The sequence below is a fragment of the Pleurodeles waltl genome, chromosome 9 (assembly GCF_031143425.1).
Source record: "Pleurodeles waltl isolate 20211129_DDA chromosome 9, aPleWal1.hap1.20221129, whole genome shotgun sequence".
Taxonomy (NCBI): Eukaryota; Metazoa; Chordata; class Amphibia; order Caudata; family Salamandridae; genus Pleurodeles; species Pleurodeles waltl.
This window is the reverse complement of record NC_090448.1, coordinates 375,214,406-375,228,747: the sequence shown is the minus strand read 5'-3', so window position 1 is coordinate 375,228,747 and position 14,342 is coordinate 375,214,406. Positions and strand designations below refer to the sequence as shown.

At 43.3% G+C, this 14,342-nt stretch overlaps 1 protein-coding gene across 2 annotated transcripts in view; it reads left to right on the top strand.

The window, feature by feature from the left end:
- The first annotated feature begins 629 nt into the window (after nucleotides 1–629).
- The window catches only part of CAPNS1 (calpain small subunit 1), a 110,781-nt gene continuing 97,068 nt past the window's right edge, over nucleotides 630–14,342 (top strand). The window contains exon 1 of one of the 2 annotated variants that reach the window (XM_069206963.1): nucleotides 630–758. The gene's annotated coding sequence lies outside the window, so the exon portion shown is untranslated. Of the gene's footprint in view, nucleotides 759–916; nucleotides 1,231–14,342 lie in introns of those variants that run through there. The other variant, XM_069206964.1, reaches the window with a different exon arrangement.

Here is a 14,342-nt window from a genome sequence, read left to right as displayed (position 1 = left end):
GCATCCGCAAAGAAAGAGGAAGTGCTTTATCCTCGTGAGCTTATATACAGTACTGGTCTCTATGGTTATGACGCCTTCCATTGAATGATGGGATATGTTTTGTTTTTTAGTTACTCTCTTGTGATTGGCTGCTGTAAAAATAAAGCATTGAGAGAGAAGCATAATCCTCGCCTCCGTGTCCTTAATAGAATTGAAAATTCTTGATGCGAAAGCTAGAAAATTTTTGATTTATCGCATTCCCCAACTTCCCCGGCCCCGCCCGTTTTACCCCACAGCTTCGAATGCAGATGCTAATGTATTTCATGCACGCGCACTGACAGGGTAGTTGCCACCCGTTTGCCGAAAATTTTCACAAACACTTACTCCAAATATTCGTGCATTAGAGTTAAGATTAGCAAATCAGTGCCTCGGCTATTTGCGGGGCCTGTGCCGCTCCGATGAGTTTCAGAGTAAGTACACAAACATATGCACTTCCGAGCAGCACAGATGGCGGATTTTGGACAGGACGGAGAGAACACCAGAGCAACATGTCAGCGCGCGGTGTAAAGATATCGCTGACGGGCCTCTTTTTCCCTCCCATTTCTGTGACATATTTTTACAATGTATGACTCATGGGCGCTGCGCAGTCCGTTCTCAGTTTCGCTGCGCAGGGTGGGGAGGGGTCGGTCCGGGTGTGGCCTCACATTCCTGGCAGCCAGTGTCCCTCAGAGCGGCGCGCGAGCAGCTGATCGCCCGAGCTGTCTTCGCCGACCCCGCAGGTGAGGGGGTAGACCAGGGGAAACGGCCGAGACTGCGTGGCTCGAAGGAGCTGGACAAGCAGGGTGGGCTACGGGAGAGTCACTGTGGTGGGGGCCAGGGAGGGCGCAGTGCGGCTCTGCGGTAGGAAGGAGGTAACTGCAGCAGGAAGTGAAGCTGGAGACTGTGATGGTGGTAGTGTAAGGGCGCCGTGGAGGCTGTTAGCGGCTCCTGTGCTGCGCGGCCTTTACGGGAACTGTGGGGTCTGCCTGCAGGGAGTAATTTCAGTGGGCATTTCTGCGAGGATCATCGTGGTGTAAAACATGAGAGTGGTCCTGTGCGGGTAACTCTTTCGGGTGGGCGGGGTCCTTTGAGTCTCGGGAGTGGGACGGGTTTTGTGTGTGCTTTAAGAACGCGAAGCGATAACCCGGAGCTGTGTGAAACTAGACTGTCTTGCGGACAGCAGTACTTTTGGTCCTCGGGATACTTGCAGAGGTAAATATGTTACTGGGCAGACTTGGCTTGAGCTCTCGACTTCTGGCTTAATTATAGAAGGTTTTTCATTGGTAATGCCTCTTAGTGCTTTTTTGGGGTTATTAAATAATAACGTCTGATTAAACTCTAAAGAGTTAAATAAGTGAAGTTAAAGCAAAGGCTATACTGTTCGAACGTAGCCGCAGGCATATTGAAGTAAGGCTTGTGCAGGTCATGGGTCTTACAGGTTGGGATTTAACCAGAGGAGTCTTAACAAGTCTTGTGCATTGAATGTATTTGTATATCGTTTTTTTTTTTTTTTTTTTTGTAAAGTTCCACAAGAACAGATTATTGTGTTTTGCGTATCGCGTGCTATATAAATTATTTCGAGTGCTTTCCCTAGTTTTATTTTTAAACTTTGTGGAATATTTAAGTATCAAAAACCAGAGTGCTAGTCTTAAAGAGTTCGGCATGTGTGTGAAGGATTATATGTACTGCAGTAAAACGTAAACTCGCACTACAGTCGTAAATTTTGAGATTAACGAGTATGGGCTAAAATGTGCCTTGTTTTAGCACGTCAAAGTAGTGTGTGTTTTTTTTTTTTTGGGGGGGGGGCTTGGTATGTATGGTATTTACAGAACAATTGCCGGGCTACAAAGCAACTGAGTGGTGTACAGAAGGAGGCGCGGAGTTGCAGGCTAAAAAGCCATAAACAAAATTGGGATAGCACAGAGTAAAGTAATTCTAGAGAGGTTGGGCGTTAGTTTAGAGGACTATCAGTGGGTAGGTATTACGTAACATTATTGAAGGCGTGCAAACAACGCTCTCAGTCCCAGAATAACACTGGTAAATCGCTATGCGTGTATTTCTGTGAATTCATTTATTCATGTATATATTTAATTTATTTAGTTGTGTACTGGAGTTCTAGCCGTTCGGTTACTTTAGAGAGCTCTGTTTTTTAAAATAGAGATACTATTTCAAGAGTTCACATGAATCCGTGTAAAGAGAATATGCTTACAGACAAAATGTCAGCAAATGTTTTGCAAATTGAAATTCGGTATTTTTGGATGTGCATTAGAAATGTGCGTGTTTGTGCTGTATGAGGTCAAATTTGAGCAAACTTATTAAAACCAAGAGATTGTTAAATAGACTCTCTTTCTTTGGGACACCTCGGCCTTTATACTTTTCTGAAGTGAGGATGGAAATACTCAAAATCTGCTTCGAGCTGAGAGGCCTCGGTTATTATCAGAGTTGATGACTAAAGCAATTTAACAATAACTATTAATGCTATTTCCAGAATGCCTTTCGAATGTTTGCATCAGGCCCTTCACATCGCATGTAACAACGGAAGTTGGTTGCTCAGTGTAAATCTGTTCTAACATGTCGTCCCAAGGTGCGATCAGTGGTCCATTTGGTGGGACTGGCTGTGCCGCCATATTTTGTTTCTTTGGAGAGCAGGCGTCAGTAGTCTGTTAAAGTGTCCGCTAGTGCTTCCCTGTAATTGTCCTGTATCGTGCCTCACTAGAGTGCCGGGCAGCGGTGCCACACACACACTGTCAGCTAGAGGGTGCGAAGGGACCAATTTTATAGCGCTGCTTTATAAATCACAGAACCTTCGTATACTTTTCCTTGATTGAAGTAACGATACTGGAGAATTAAGAAGAGTTGGTAAATAGTTCTAATTTTTGTAAAGAATCAAAAAACACAGTCCTTAAGAACCGGATCAAAGCACACCGTCCTGAAGAACCGGCTCTGCCACACTAAAAGCAAAAAAAAAAAAAGCCCGACCCAGGGAGTACTTCCACTTTTCTCCCTGAAAATTAATTGAGATGAAGATATTATAATCATAGCTGGTGGCTTGTTTAACCATATGCACCTCCCTCGGTTTCACAGCACAGGAGACTCATTGCCTTACACTTCAGCTGAAGCATTTTAACTGTCAGAATTAACGATCTGGGATGGTTGTGTTTCCACAAAAAGTAGGGTAACTGTTTTTCTAAAATTAAAGTATGGGCAGGTCATGAGAATCACAGGACATTGAGCCTAGGCCAAAACTCAAACTTGTTTCCCTTGTTTCAAAGTCAGCAGTGTTGGCTGTAACCCTACATTCTCTCCACTTATCTTTTGGCTTACGGACAGTCAAGCTGAAAAGCACCACGGATTCGTAGCGTACCCTTGCAATTATACCGAAGTTCTTCAGCTTCCCACAATGTCCTGCACGGCTCAGCCTGGTTGACGGTGAAAGAAGCCAGTAAGGTTCCTAGTTAAGACACCTGATATCTCCCATACTGACAGTGGTACTGTATATACCTCACATGTGCCATACAATTTACCTGCCTCATGCCTGCCATCTGTTCACTGACGGACTTCGAGCCTTTACCAGATGACTGCACGTGTTCCCCGGAGTATGCTGCAGTCTCTACCAGAGTCAGTACAGGGACCTGGTTAGCAGGCTCCGTGTTGATGTTGACAAGCAGACTTAAACCAACAAGAATCACCAGACCTCCATACTAAGACAAGAGCTGGCGCATTTCCTCCAAAGGGGGCATCATGAGTGACTCCTTGGGAAGCATGCATCGTCTAACATCATCTGAGGTTTTACATTAGAGACATCTGCTCAGTGTTCATTTATAAGACCGAAATGAAAGCAAAATAATTTTAACAAGTCATGCACTTTTCAGGTATAGCTTCCCTCAAAAGATCATGCTGTTCGAAAAGAACATGCTGTTTAAGATTACTTTTCATGTTCTTAGAAGCCTGTGAGAAATAATACAGTGATAGATATAGTTTTCTAATTAAAATGCAAAGGCCACAAATGGACCTTATCAACAATTTCACAAGTAATGATACATACATTTAATAAATGTGTCATGAGGGATTAGGAGAAGAAAGCATTACATGGAGTAAGCAGATTTTTAGTGTTTCTTATAAGATATGTAGAATTGCAGTTGGTTTTGACAGGCTGGCTGAAGAATTGTCAGCTAACACTGGCAGTGTGATATATACCGTAGTTGATCCATGAAAATGTTACCTCAGTGATTCCTGATTTCAAAGTCTATATTTATAATTGAAACCTGTGGCAAACTTCTCAGTATGTTTTTAAATGTATTTTTTTATATACAGTCAAGTTTGCCTGGCAAAAATTAAGTTGAAGTTTGTACCAAAAATTCTGCATTGTTGGATGAACTCACAGCCTAAGCTATCACTGACATCCTTTGGTCTGCTAGTTTGACCCTGTAAGTGCTCTCTTTTAGACATGTGTTGTGTGGTGTCTGACTTTACAAAGTGTAATATTTTGGTACTGGCGCACTAGCTGTAAACACTCAAGGTACAGCCTGAAGGACTTTAAATATTTAGAAAGCCAAGCCAGATTCTATGCATAACTAAGTAAGAAGTGAGCAGCCATTTCCAGTTATTGTGCATTTGATAATAATGCATGGGTGAAAAGGTCAAAACATAAATACTTTGCAATTTCATTGCTGAGTTTCACTGTAGCCACCCTTTCTCTGTCTGAGGTTTTGCATTAGTTGCATTAGAGACGTCTTCACGGTGTTCATTCATATGACAGAAATGAAAGGAAAATCATTTTAACGAACTCTGCACTTTTCAGGTATAGTTTTCTTCAAAAGATCTGAAGGTGGAGCCAGGGCCTTGACTCTTTCCAATTTCACCTGTCTTTTTTTGGGAAGTTCTGTGTTATATTTCCGAGAATGCTATTTGTGATGTAACACAAGGAGAATGCTGTCCGACCTGCACACGAGGGAGAGTGCAGCAATCTGTGTGCTTGGTTCACGGCGCCCCTGGCTTGTTTTAGAGGCGCCCCAGGGTGCCACGGCACACAGATTGGGAACCGCTGCTCTAACTGGTTACCATAGTTTGTAATCCCATGACAGACCCAGATTCCTCATATGCAAGTGTTAGCTAAATATATTGCAGCATAAGTGAGGCATGCTCTCTACCTCTGCTGTGTGGACGCACTTAGTGCAGCTGGCCCAAAACCAAAGGATCAATTTGCAGATCTGTTTCCAGTATCAAGAGTTCAGTCAATCAATCAAAACATTTCTTAAGCGCCCTACTCACCTGTTATGGTCTCAAGGCACTGTGGGGAGGCGGAGGAGAGGGGTTGCCGTTTACTGCTCTAAAAGCCATGTCTTGGGGTGCTTTCTGAAAGTTAGGAGGTCCTGGGTCTTGTGTAGGTTGGTGGGAGGGAGTTCCAGGTTTTGGCAGCGAGGTGGGAGAAGGATCTGCCGCCGGAGGTGGTGCGTTGGATGCGGGGGACTGTGGCGAGGGTGAGGTGAGCAGAGATGTCATTGGTATGTGGAAGTTTACTCGTTCGTTGAGGTAGGCCAGTCCAGTGTCGTGGAGGGATTTGTGAGCATGGATGAGAACTTTGAAGATGATCCTTTTGCTGATGGGCAGCCAGTGAAGGGATCTGAGGTGAGCAGAGAGGTATTTGTGGCAGGGGAGGTTGAGTATTTGACGTGCGGCTGCGTTCTGGATTCACTGGAGTTTTTTTCTGGAGCTTGGCTGTACTCCCAGTGTAGAGGGCATTGACGTAATCCAGTCTGCTGCTGATGAGGGCATGGGTGACCATTTTTCTTGTTTCTAAAGGAATCCATTTGAAAGTCTTGCGTAGCATGCAAAGGGTGTGGAAGCAGGAGGACGATATGGTGTTGATTTGCTGGGCCATGGAGAGAGATGAGTCTAGGACGATGCCAAGGTTGTGTGCGTGGGTGTTGGGGGTGGTCCGAGGGTGGTGGGCCACCAGGAGTCGTCCCATGCTGTCCTGTTGTCGCCTTTTTGACTGAAAACCTGCCTGCTGCCATGATGGTTCACCTGACGTATTTAGGTGTTGGAGGTGCCATAGCCGAAAGCCCGCATTTGAACTGCCGCCTCTGCCAGGAAACAGCGCCCGCGTCTACAGCGGGAGAGGTAAAAGTGGATGCTAGCGGGAACCCAGACACCATTACCGTTGTGCAGATTTGGATGTGTCATACTGGCAATAAAACAAGTGGCGGTCCGACCTTTGCTTCTGAGTTGGTGGATTGGGGGGGGGGGAGGGGTACAAGTTTGCCTTTGTTTTCCAGATTCCACTTATGTTCTCCATTGGATCCTGCCGGACAAAACCTGCAGTCACTGCTGCCACCTACCCACGGAGAAATAACAACTGTGTATGTGTATCACTTAGCTTTATGCCATAGCCCCTGCCATTGTATGCAGTCCATTGGGTCCTGCTGCAGTCTACCTCCGTCAGCAAGTCCATTACCATTCCACCGCTTGCAGAGCAGTAACATCGAAATACGGCAGGTGGATTACTGTTGACTTGATGGCCTTTTCGGGTCCGCCACAGATGCAGCTTGGTGGTAACACCATCAAGATCTAAATCAGGCCCGAAGTGATTTAGTCAGAATCACAGGATGTTGACCAGATGTGAACCTGGTTTCCCCAGCTCTGAAGTCAGCAGCTCAGACCAGTATGCCACATCCTCTGTCAAAATATGATAGATTCATGGAGGTGTGTCTGTAAATAGGATCTGTGAGGGATAGTGCTTTCACTCATACATCCACCACACACACTTAGATTTGAGTGTCATTTAAACCAGTTTACAGGGAAAGTGTGTCTCAGATGAATGAATGACCAGGGAAAGGCCCAGCCATAACGTTATGCATATTCTTGGACAATTTGCAATGCATTTTCCTAACGTTTACTCAAACCTAAGTGGTTCTGGGGTACGTTAATCAAAAAACTGGGAGGGTATGTCAGTCCAGTGTATGCGCTGTAATTACTGACATTACTGTGAAGTAACTTAATAATAAAGTTAATCCGAGCATAATATCTGTACCTACACTTGGGACTATACAAATCACATATGTAGTGTTAGGAAATAGTTGTAAAATCGGCAACGTCGTTGAGTAAGGACACGTATTAACATAATTTACACTGAACTGCAGCGGTTCAGTTCCCGAGGACCACCTTTATTACTTTACTCAATCACTTGTTATCTAATGTATTTGCTAAAAAAGAGTCACTCCGTTCTAAAAGGAAAGCAAAGAAGATATTTTTTGTTCAGCACCACCCTTCCGCTCACGGAAAGCGGAAGCCAGTGAGCTTTTCTGTGCTCTATTTTAAGGGCATCCCATTTGTTTCAGGGCAACTCGCAGACTAAAGTCAGGTCACTGGATGTCAGTAAGACAGAAGACTGTCCGGATAAGCATTTTATCCATGAGAGTTTCAGAAATCACACGCTGTTGAAAAGGGTAATACTATCAAATGACGATTCAGTTAGTGGTGCAGCTAGCATTACTTTTTAATAATTTTTTTGTGTTTCTTTTAAAAATGAATGTTTTAATATACACTCGGGCGCTGTAGTTAAGCATACTTTTATAGATTAGAAAAAATACAAACAAACTGTGGACTACTTCTTTGTCACTTTGAGTTTACTACTCTTCGCTGGTCTTAGTTCATCAATCTGGATTTTATCAGTTCAGTTGTCTTGTCACAAAACCAGTGCTCCATTAATAAAGAGTATATGTCATATTAGTGAGAAAGCTAAACTCCATTCCTCTTTGAGGTATGATGAAGACTCTAGACAACATGAAGATTTAGACTAATTGTTCAGTCAGAGGTGTTCGCCCACGACGTGCTTCCACCTTCCAGTCTGAAAGCCCACTGAAACTGACCATCCAACCCAGAATGTTGCACAGTTAGACACATTACTTGACATTACTTCGCAGTGCTTAGCCTATTACCATATCACATCACATCACCTCCCTCTTCATATAATTAAATGATTACATCAACAATATATCTTTAAATGCATTAGAAAAGTATACTGTAAGTTACCTAACATCACAAAGAAAAATACGAATAAACTGCTATATCTTAAAATGTTAGTGCCTAATGAAATCATCAAATTTCTTGGGACTTTTCTAATGCGAGGTCCTGCAGATCTCTTTACGTTGTTCTCACTTGTAACTCCGCTATGCACAGTTGTTGAAGAGTTATCACCAAATGGTAAATGTATATCTTCAGAACCATTGCTTGAATCTGACAATAAGCACTCGGGGCACCTGTCAATCATGATCTGGAGTTGATTTTCTATTGGTGGCCACCAGTAGTGTTGTTCGATCTTTATACACATATTATTGGCACCTAGGTGTCCCTGGTGTGCTTTGGATATAATAGAACTGCGCAGTTCTGTAGGTGGAGCAAAACAATCACCTCAGAGAATCAGACCATTTATCACGGATAAATGCTCAACAATGTGATCAATAACCTTCACCAGTTTTTGATCCTCTATGTAGGCGTTTGCCCAATGCTGTTCTTTTATTGTAGATTTGTAGTCACATAGTGCATCCACCAGCGCCACATACTCCACATAATCTACTAGCATACTGTCTTTATTGTTGTTCAGCGGCATGCACGGTAAGCAGTCTGCCTGGATGTTTCTCCCACCTGGAATGTCTGATTTAAGAGATTGTTCTCCTGCAGTTTAGAAACAAGTCTGGTAAGCCTTGCAGACATATTGTTCTGATAGTACACATTTCCACAAGTTACAAACGGTTTATGAACTGTATTCACTTTCAACTTTGTCTCCCAAATATTAATCCTGAACTTTTGTACAGCCCATACAAATTGTAGAGCCTCCCGCTCTATAGTGCTGTACTGGAATCATACGGCTTCTGAGTTCTCGATGCAAATTATATGTTTTTTTCTGTACCTGCAACTCTCTAACACTACTCCCACACCTCGGATGCTGGCATCCACTGTTATGATCAAAGAGCAGCTTTCACAGAATGCACTTAATGCTGGCGCTTCTATGATCAAACCTTTTAATGTGTTCAAAGGCCTCAAAATCTCCTGTCCTTTCAAACTTTTGGCCTTTCTGAGCAGTAATCTCATGGGTTCAACAGCCTGCGCATAACCTGGCACAAAACATGCATAGTATTCAGCTAGACCCAGAACGAATGCAATTCATCCCTATCCACAGGCACTTTTGCATCTTTAATTGCCTTAATAAGGAAACCTTTGGGTTTTATTTCAGAACTACAGGGAGTGCAGAATTATTAGGCAAATGAGTATTTTGACCACATCATCCTCTTTATGCATGTTGTCTTACTCCAAGCTGTATAGGCTCGAAAGCCTACTACCAATTAAGCATATTAGGTGATGTGCATCTCTGTAATGAGAAGGGGTGTGGTCTAATGACATCAACACCCTATATCAGGTGTGCATAATTATTAGGCAACTTCCTTTCCTTTGGCAAAATGGGTCAAAAGAAGGACTTGACAGGCTCCGAAAAGTCAAAAATAGTGAGATATCTTGCAGAGGGATGCAGCACTCTTAAAATTGCAAAGCTTCTGAAGCGTGATCATCGAACAATCAAGCGTTTCATTCAAAATAGTCAACAGGGTCGCAAGAAGCGTGTGGAAAAACCAAGGCGCAAAATAACTGCCCATGAACTGAGAAAAGTCAAGCGTGCAGCTGCCACGATGCCACTTGCCACCAGTTTGGCCATATTTCAGAGCTGCAACATCACTGGAGTGCCCAAAAGCACAAGGTGTGCAATACTCAGAGACATGGCCAAGGTAAGAAAGGCTGAAAGACGACCACCACTGAACAAGACACACAAGCTGAAACGTCAAGACTGGGCCAAGAAATATCTCAAGACTGATTTTTCTAAGGTTTTATGGACTGATGAAATGAGAGTGAGTCTTGATGGGCCAGATGGATGGGCCCGTGGCTGGATTGGTAAAGGGCAGAGAGCTCCAGTCCGACTCAGATGCCAGCAAGGTGGAGGTGGAGTACTGGTTTGGGCTGGTATCATCAAAGATGAGCTTGTGGGGCCTTTTCGGGTTGAGGATGGAGTCAAGCTCAACTCCCAGTCCTACTGCCAGTTCCTGGAAGACACCGTCTTCAAGCAGTGGTACAGGAAGAAGTCTGCATCCTTCAAGAAAAACATGATTTTCATGCAGGACAATGCTCCATCACACGCGTCCAAGTACTCCACAGCGTGGCTGGCAAGAAAGGGTATAAAAGAAGGAAATCTAATGACATGGCCTCCTTGTTCACCTGATCTGAACCCCATTGAGAACCTGTGGTCCATCATCAAATGTGAGATTTACAAGGAGGGAAAACAGTACACCTCTCTGAACAGTGTCTGGGAGGCTGTGGTTGCTGCTGCACGCAATGTTGATGGTGAACAGATCATAACACTGACAGAATCCATGGATGGCAGGCTTTTGAGTGTCCTTGCAAAGAAAGGTGGCTATATTGGTCACTGATTTGTTTTTGTATGTCAGAAATGTATATTTGTGAATGTTGAGATGTTATATTGGTTTCACTGGTAATAATAAATAATTGAAATGGGTATTTTTTTTTTTTTGTTAAGTTGCCTAATAATTATGCACAGTAATAGTCACCTGCACACACAGATATCCCCCTAACATAGCTAAAACTAAAAACAAACTAAAAACTACTTCCAAAAATATTCAGCTTTGATATTAATGAGTTTTTTGGGTTCATTGAGAACATGGTTGTTGTTCAATAATAAAATTAATCCTCAAAAATACAACTTGCCTAATAATTCTGCACTCCCTGTAGATAGTGTTTCCCAAATATTCAAGTTCATTGGTCGAAAACTTGCATTTATCAAATCGAATTGTCATGCCTTTATGTAAGAGAATAAACAACACTTTCTACAAAATTTTGTTATGTTCCTCCCATTCTTTCGCATAAACCAAAATGTCATCCTGGTATGCTTGCTCCCCTTTGACGTCCCTGAACAGACTGTCCATCGTTTTCTGAAAGACACTCTCTTCGGATGCTAATCCAAAGGGTAGTGTAAAGGTACTTATACACATTATGTGGCGACACAAAAGTTGTTAACTCCTGCGATTCAACAGTTTGCGGTGGTAATCGGACTTTAGATCGATTACAGAAAACCACTTTGCACCCCCAGATTGGCCTATAATTCATGGATTTTGGGGAGTGGGTGGCAATCCACTACACTGTTCCTATTGAGGGCACGTAAATCAGCCCATAATCTAATTTCGCCAGACTTTTAGGCAGAAATGTGTCAACCTTCTTTGACAGGCCTAGATTACTCCTGTTCTGTCCTGTCCTATTTTTTTTAATCCTGGCCCAGAGCTGCACCAATAAAACCAAAAGCATACTCTGGAGTCAGAATTGGCTCTGATCCCTCGCCCCCTCACCCCCTCCTTTTATTTTGGTTCACACTCTGCCCTCTCACCACACCCTACTCACTGGTGTAGGCCGACCTCACCTCTAAAACTTCTGCAGGCCTTCTCCTTCTTAAAAAGAGGGGGTTGTTGCCCACAGCGTTATTACGGCGCAAGGAAGTTCCCTATGATGAAGCTTGCCGCCTTTGGCAGGTGAGGGAATTCGTCCTTCAAAAAGGATGTTTCCACTGTTGCTAGGTCACCTTACTTGTTCTTTCCCCTCCCTCGTTTCTTCTTTCTCTGTTTTGGATTGTCCCTGTTATAGACCAGAGGAGGTTAGAGTGGTAGATAGTGATTTAATTTGGGGGAGGCAACCCCTGCTAGTCTCTAAATTTCCCTTATTTTGTAAAACGAGGTCCAAACCCTTTCACCAAGCCAACTTGCCCACTAAATAGTAGTTTTAACTCCGACAGAATATTCTCAACAGTTTCCTTTATGCTGTCCACATAGGCTACTGGGATTTCTCCAACCCTTACAGGATTTTCTCAACCAGGAACCAAATAAGAACCCATTCTGTCCAGATCTTGCTAACCTACGATGTTTTTACCTTTGACTACAAAAACGTTCCTGTAGAGTTCTCTGTTAAGGCAAGACACCTTGGCAGTAAAGCATCCTAACATCTCAGTGTCATTTACTCGAATGACTTAGGGGTTATCTCTGTGGGTAACAAAGCAATAATCATGCCCCAGTTTCAAGGAAAGTTGTATTGTAAGATAGTTATAGGTGAACTGAGTCTGCCATAACTTGGAGCGGAACTTTGTCAGTGAACGCCTCGCATATAGGTTCTTTGACCAACGTACACTCAGATTTACATTCTAATGTAAGGATAACATTGAGCAACTCTGCACATGAATCTAAATTGACATCTCCGGTTCTGACTTTCATTGGGTTTTTTGCACTCTTGCATACATTCTGAAAATGGCCAAGCTTTTTGCATATTAAACACTGTTTGCCTAAGGCTGGACAACCTGCAAAATAACACGGGTGTTTTTTATAATCACCTATAGCATAAACTAAATTGTTTATTAATATTGTTCTTTGTTACTTTCCTTTCTAGTGTTAACTGCACAAACCGACTCCAAATCTTCCTCATCGGAAGATGAAACTGGGTTGACAGCAGACACAGCATGGAGAATTTTAGATGAGATTACAGACCTTTCAATGCTTTTGACAATGTCAATGACCTATTAACGTAGGATTCCTAAAATTTAGGAGTCTCTCCTGTTCTCTACGAACAGTTAAATACAAATTGGTTTCAGATATATTACGTTTGGACCAAATTCACAAGTTGCTGCCAACACTCTTAGAGCCAATAAATATTACTGCACATTTTCTTCTGCTTGTTGTTTACACTTAAAACAATTATAGAGCTCAAGCATATTATACTCATCTGAGAATTGTTTTTGTAGCCTTGCAATAGCTTCCAAGTATACGTTCCATTGACCATCTCCTGATTGAGCTTGCAGTGCAGGTACTGGTGGTAGACTATCGTAAATTTGTTAGGCTGTCAGCCAGAGACTGCCAAACAATAGGGCACATTTCTATGCAGGACTATATCCATTGGCATCTATAGTTTTTGGATGTTTTTCAAATAGTCTAAACAATTGAATCCACTTTATTGTTGGTTTGCCAGAGTGACTTAGAAACAGAGGTGGCTGAGTATTTTGATGAGAAGTGGCCATGATTTTAGATGAATGCCCTCAAGAAAATGTAAATTCCAAAGATTATCTTAACAAATAGCTTTGGGGCTAAAAATTTGCTCTTATGAATCCTAAAGCACAAAAGTTACTTGGTAAGACCTTTGAAAATGTTAATGGTTGAGAAGGTGTGTGTGTTATTGTAGGAAGTTGGCTCTGTATGTGCTATTTCAAAGTAAGGAATAGCATGCACAGAGTCCAAGGGTTCCCCTTAGAGGTAAAATAGTGGTAAAAATAGATAATACTAATGCTCTATTTTGTGGTAGTGTGGTCGAGCAGTAGGCTTATCCAAGGAGTAGTGTTAAGCATTTGTTGTACCTACACATAGACAATAAATGAGGTACACACACTCAGAGACAAATCCAGCCAATAGGTTTTGTTATAGAAAAATATCTTTTCTTAGTTTATTTTAAGAACCACAGGTTCAAATTCTACATGTAATATCTCATTCGAAAGGTATTGCAGGTAAGTACTTTAGGAACTTCAAATCATCAAAATTGCATGTATACTTTTCAAGTTATTCACAAATAGCTGTTTTAAAAGTGGACACTTAGTGCAATTTTCACAGTTCCTAGGGGAGGTAAGTATTTGTTAGGTTAACCAGGTAAGTAAGACACTTACAGGGCTTAGTTCTTGGTCCAAGGTAGCCCACCGTTGGGGGTTCAGAGCAACCCCAAAGTCACCACACCAGCAGCTCAGGGCCGGTCAGGTGCAGAGTTCAAAGTGGTGCCCAAAACGCATAGGCTAGAATGGAGAGAAGGGGGTGCCCCGGTTCCGGTCTGCTTGCAGGTAAGTACCCGCGTCTTCGGAGGGCAGACCAGGGGGGTTTTGTAGGGCACCGGGGGGGACACAAGTCCACACAGAAATTTCACCCTCAGCGGCGCGGGGGCGGCCGGGTGCAGTGTAGAAACAAGCGTCGGGTTCGCAATGTTAGTCTATGAGAGATCTCGGGATCTCTTCAGCGCTGCAGGCAGGCAAGGGGGGGATTCCTCGGGGAAACCTCCACTTGGGCAAGGGAGAGGGACTCCTGGGGGTCACTTCTCCAGTGAAAGTCCGGTCCTTCAGGTCCTGGGGGCTGCGGGTGCAGGGTCTCTCCCAGGCGTCGGGACTTTAGGTTCAAAGAGTCGCGGTCAGGGGAAGCCTCGGGATTCCCTCTGCAGGCGGCGCTGTGGGGGCTCAGGGGGGACAGGTTTTG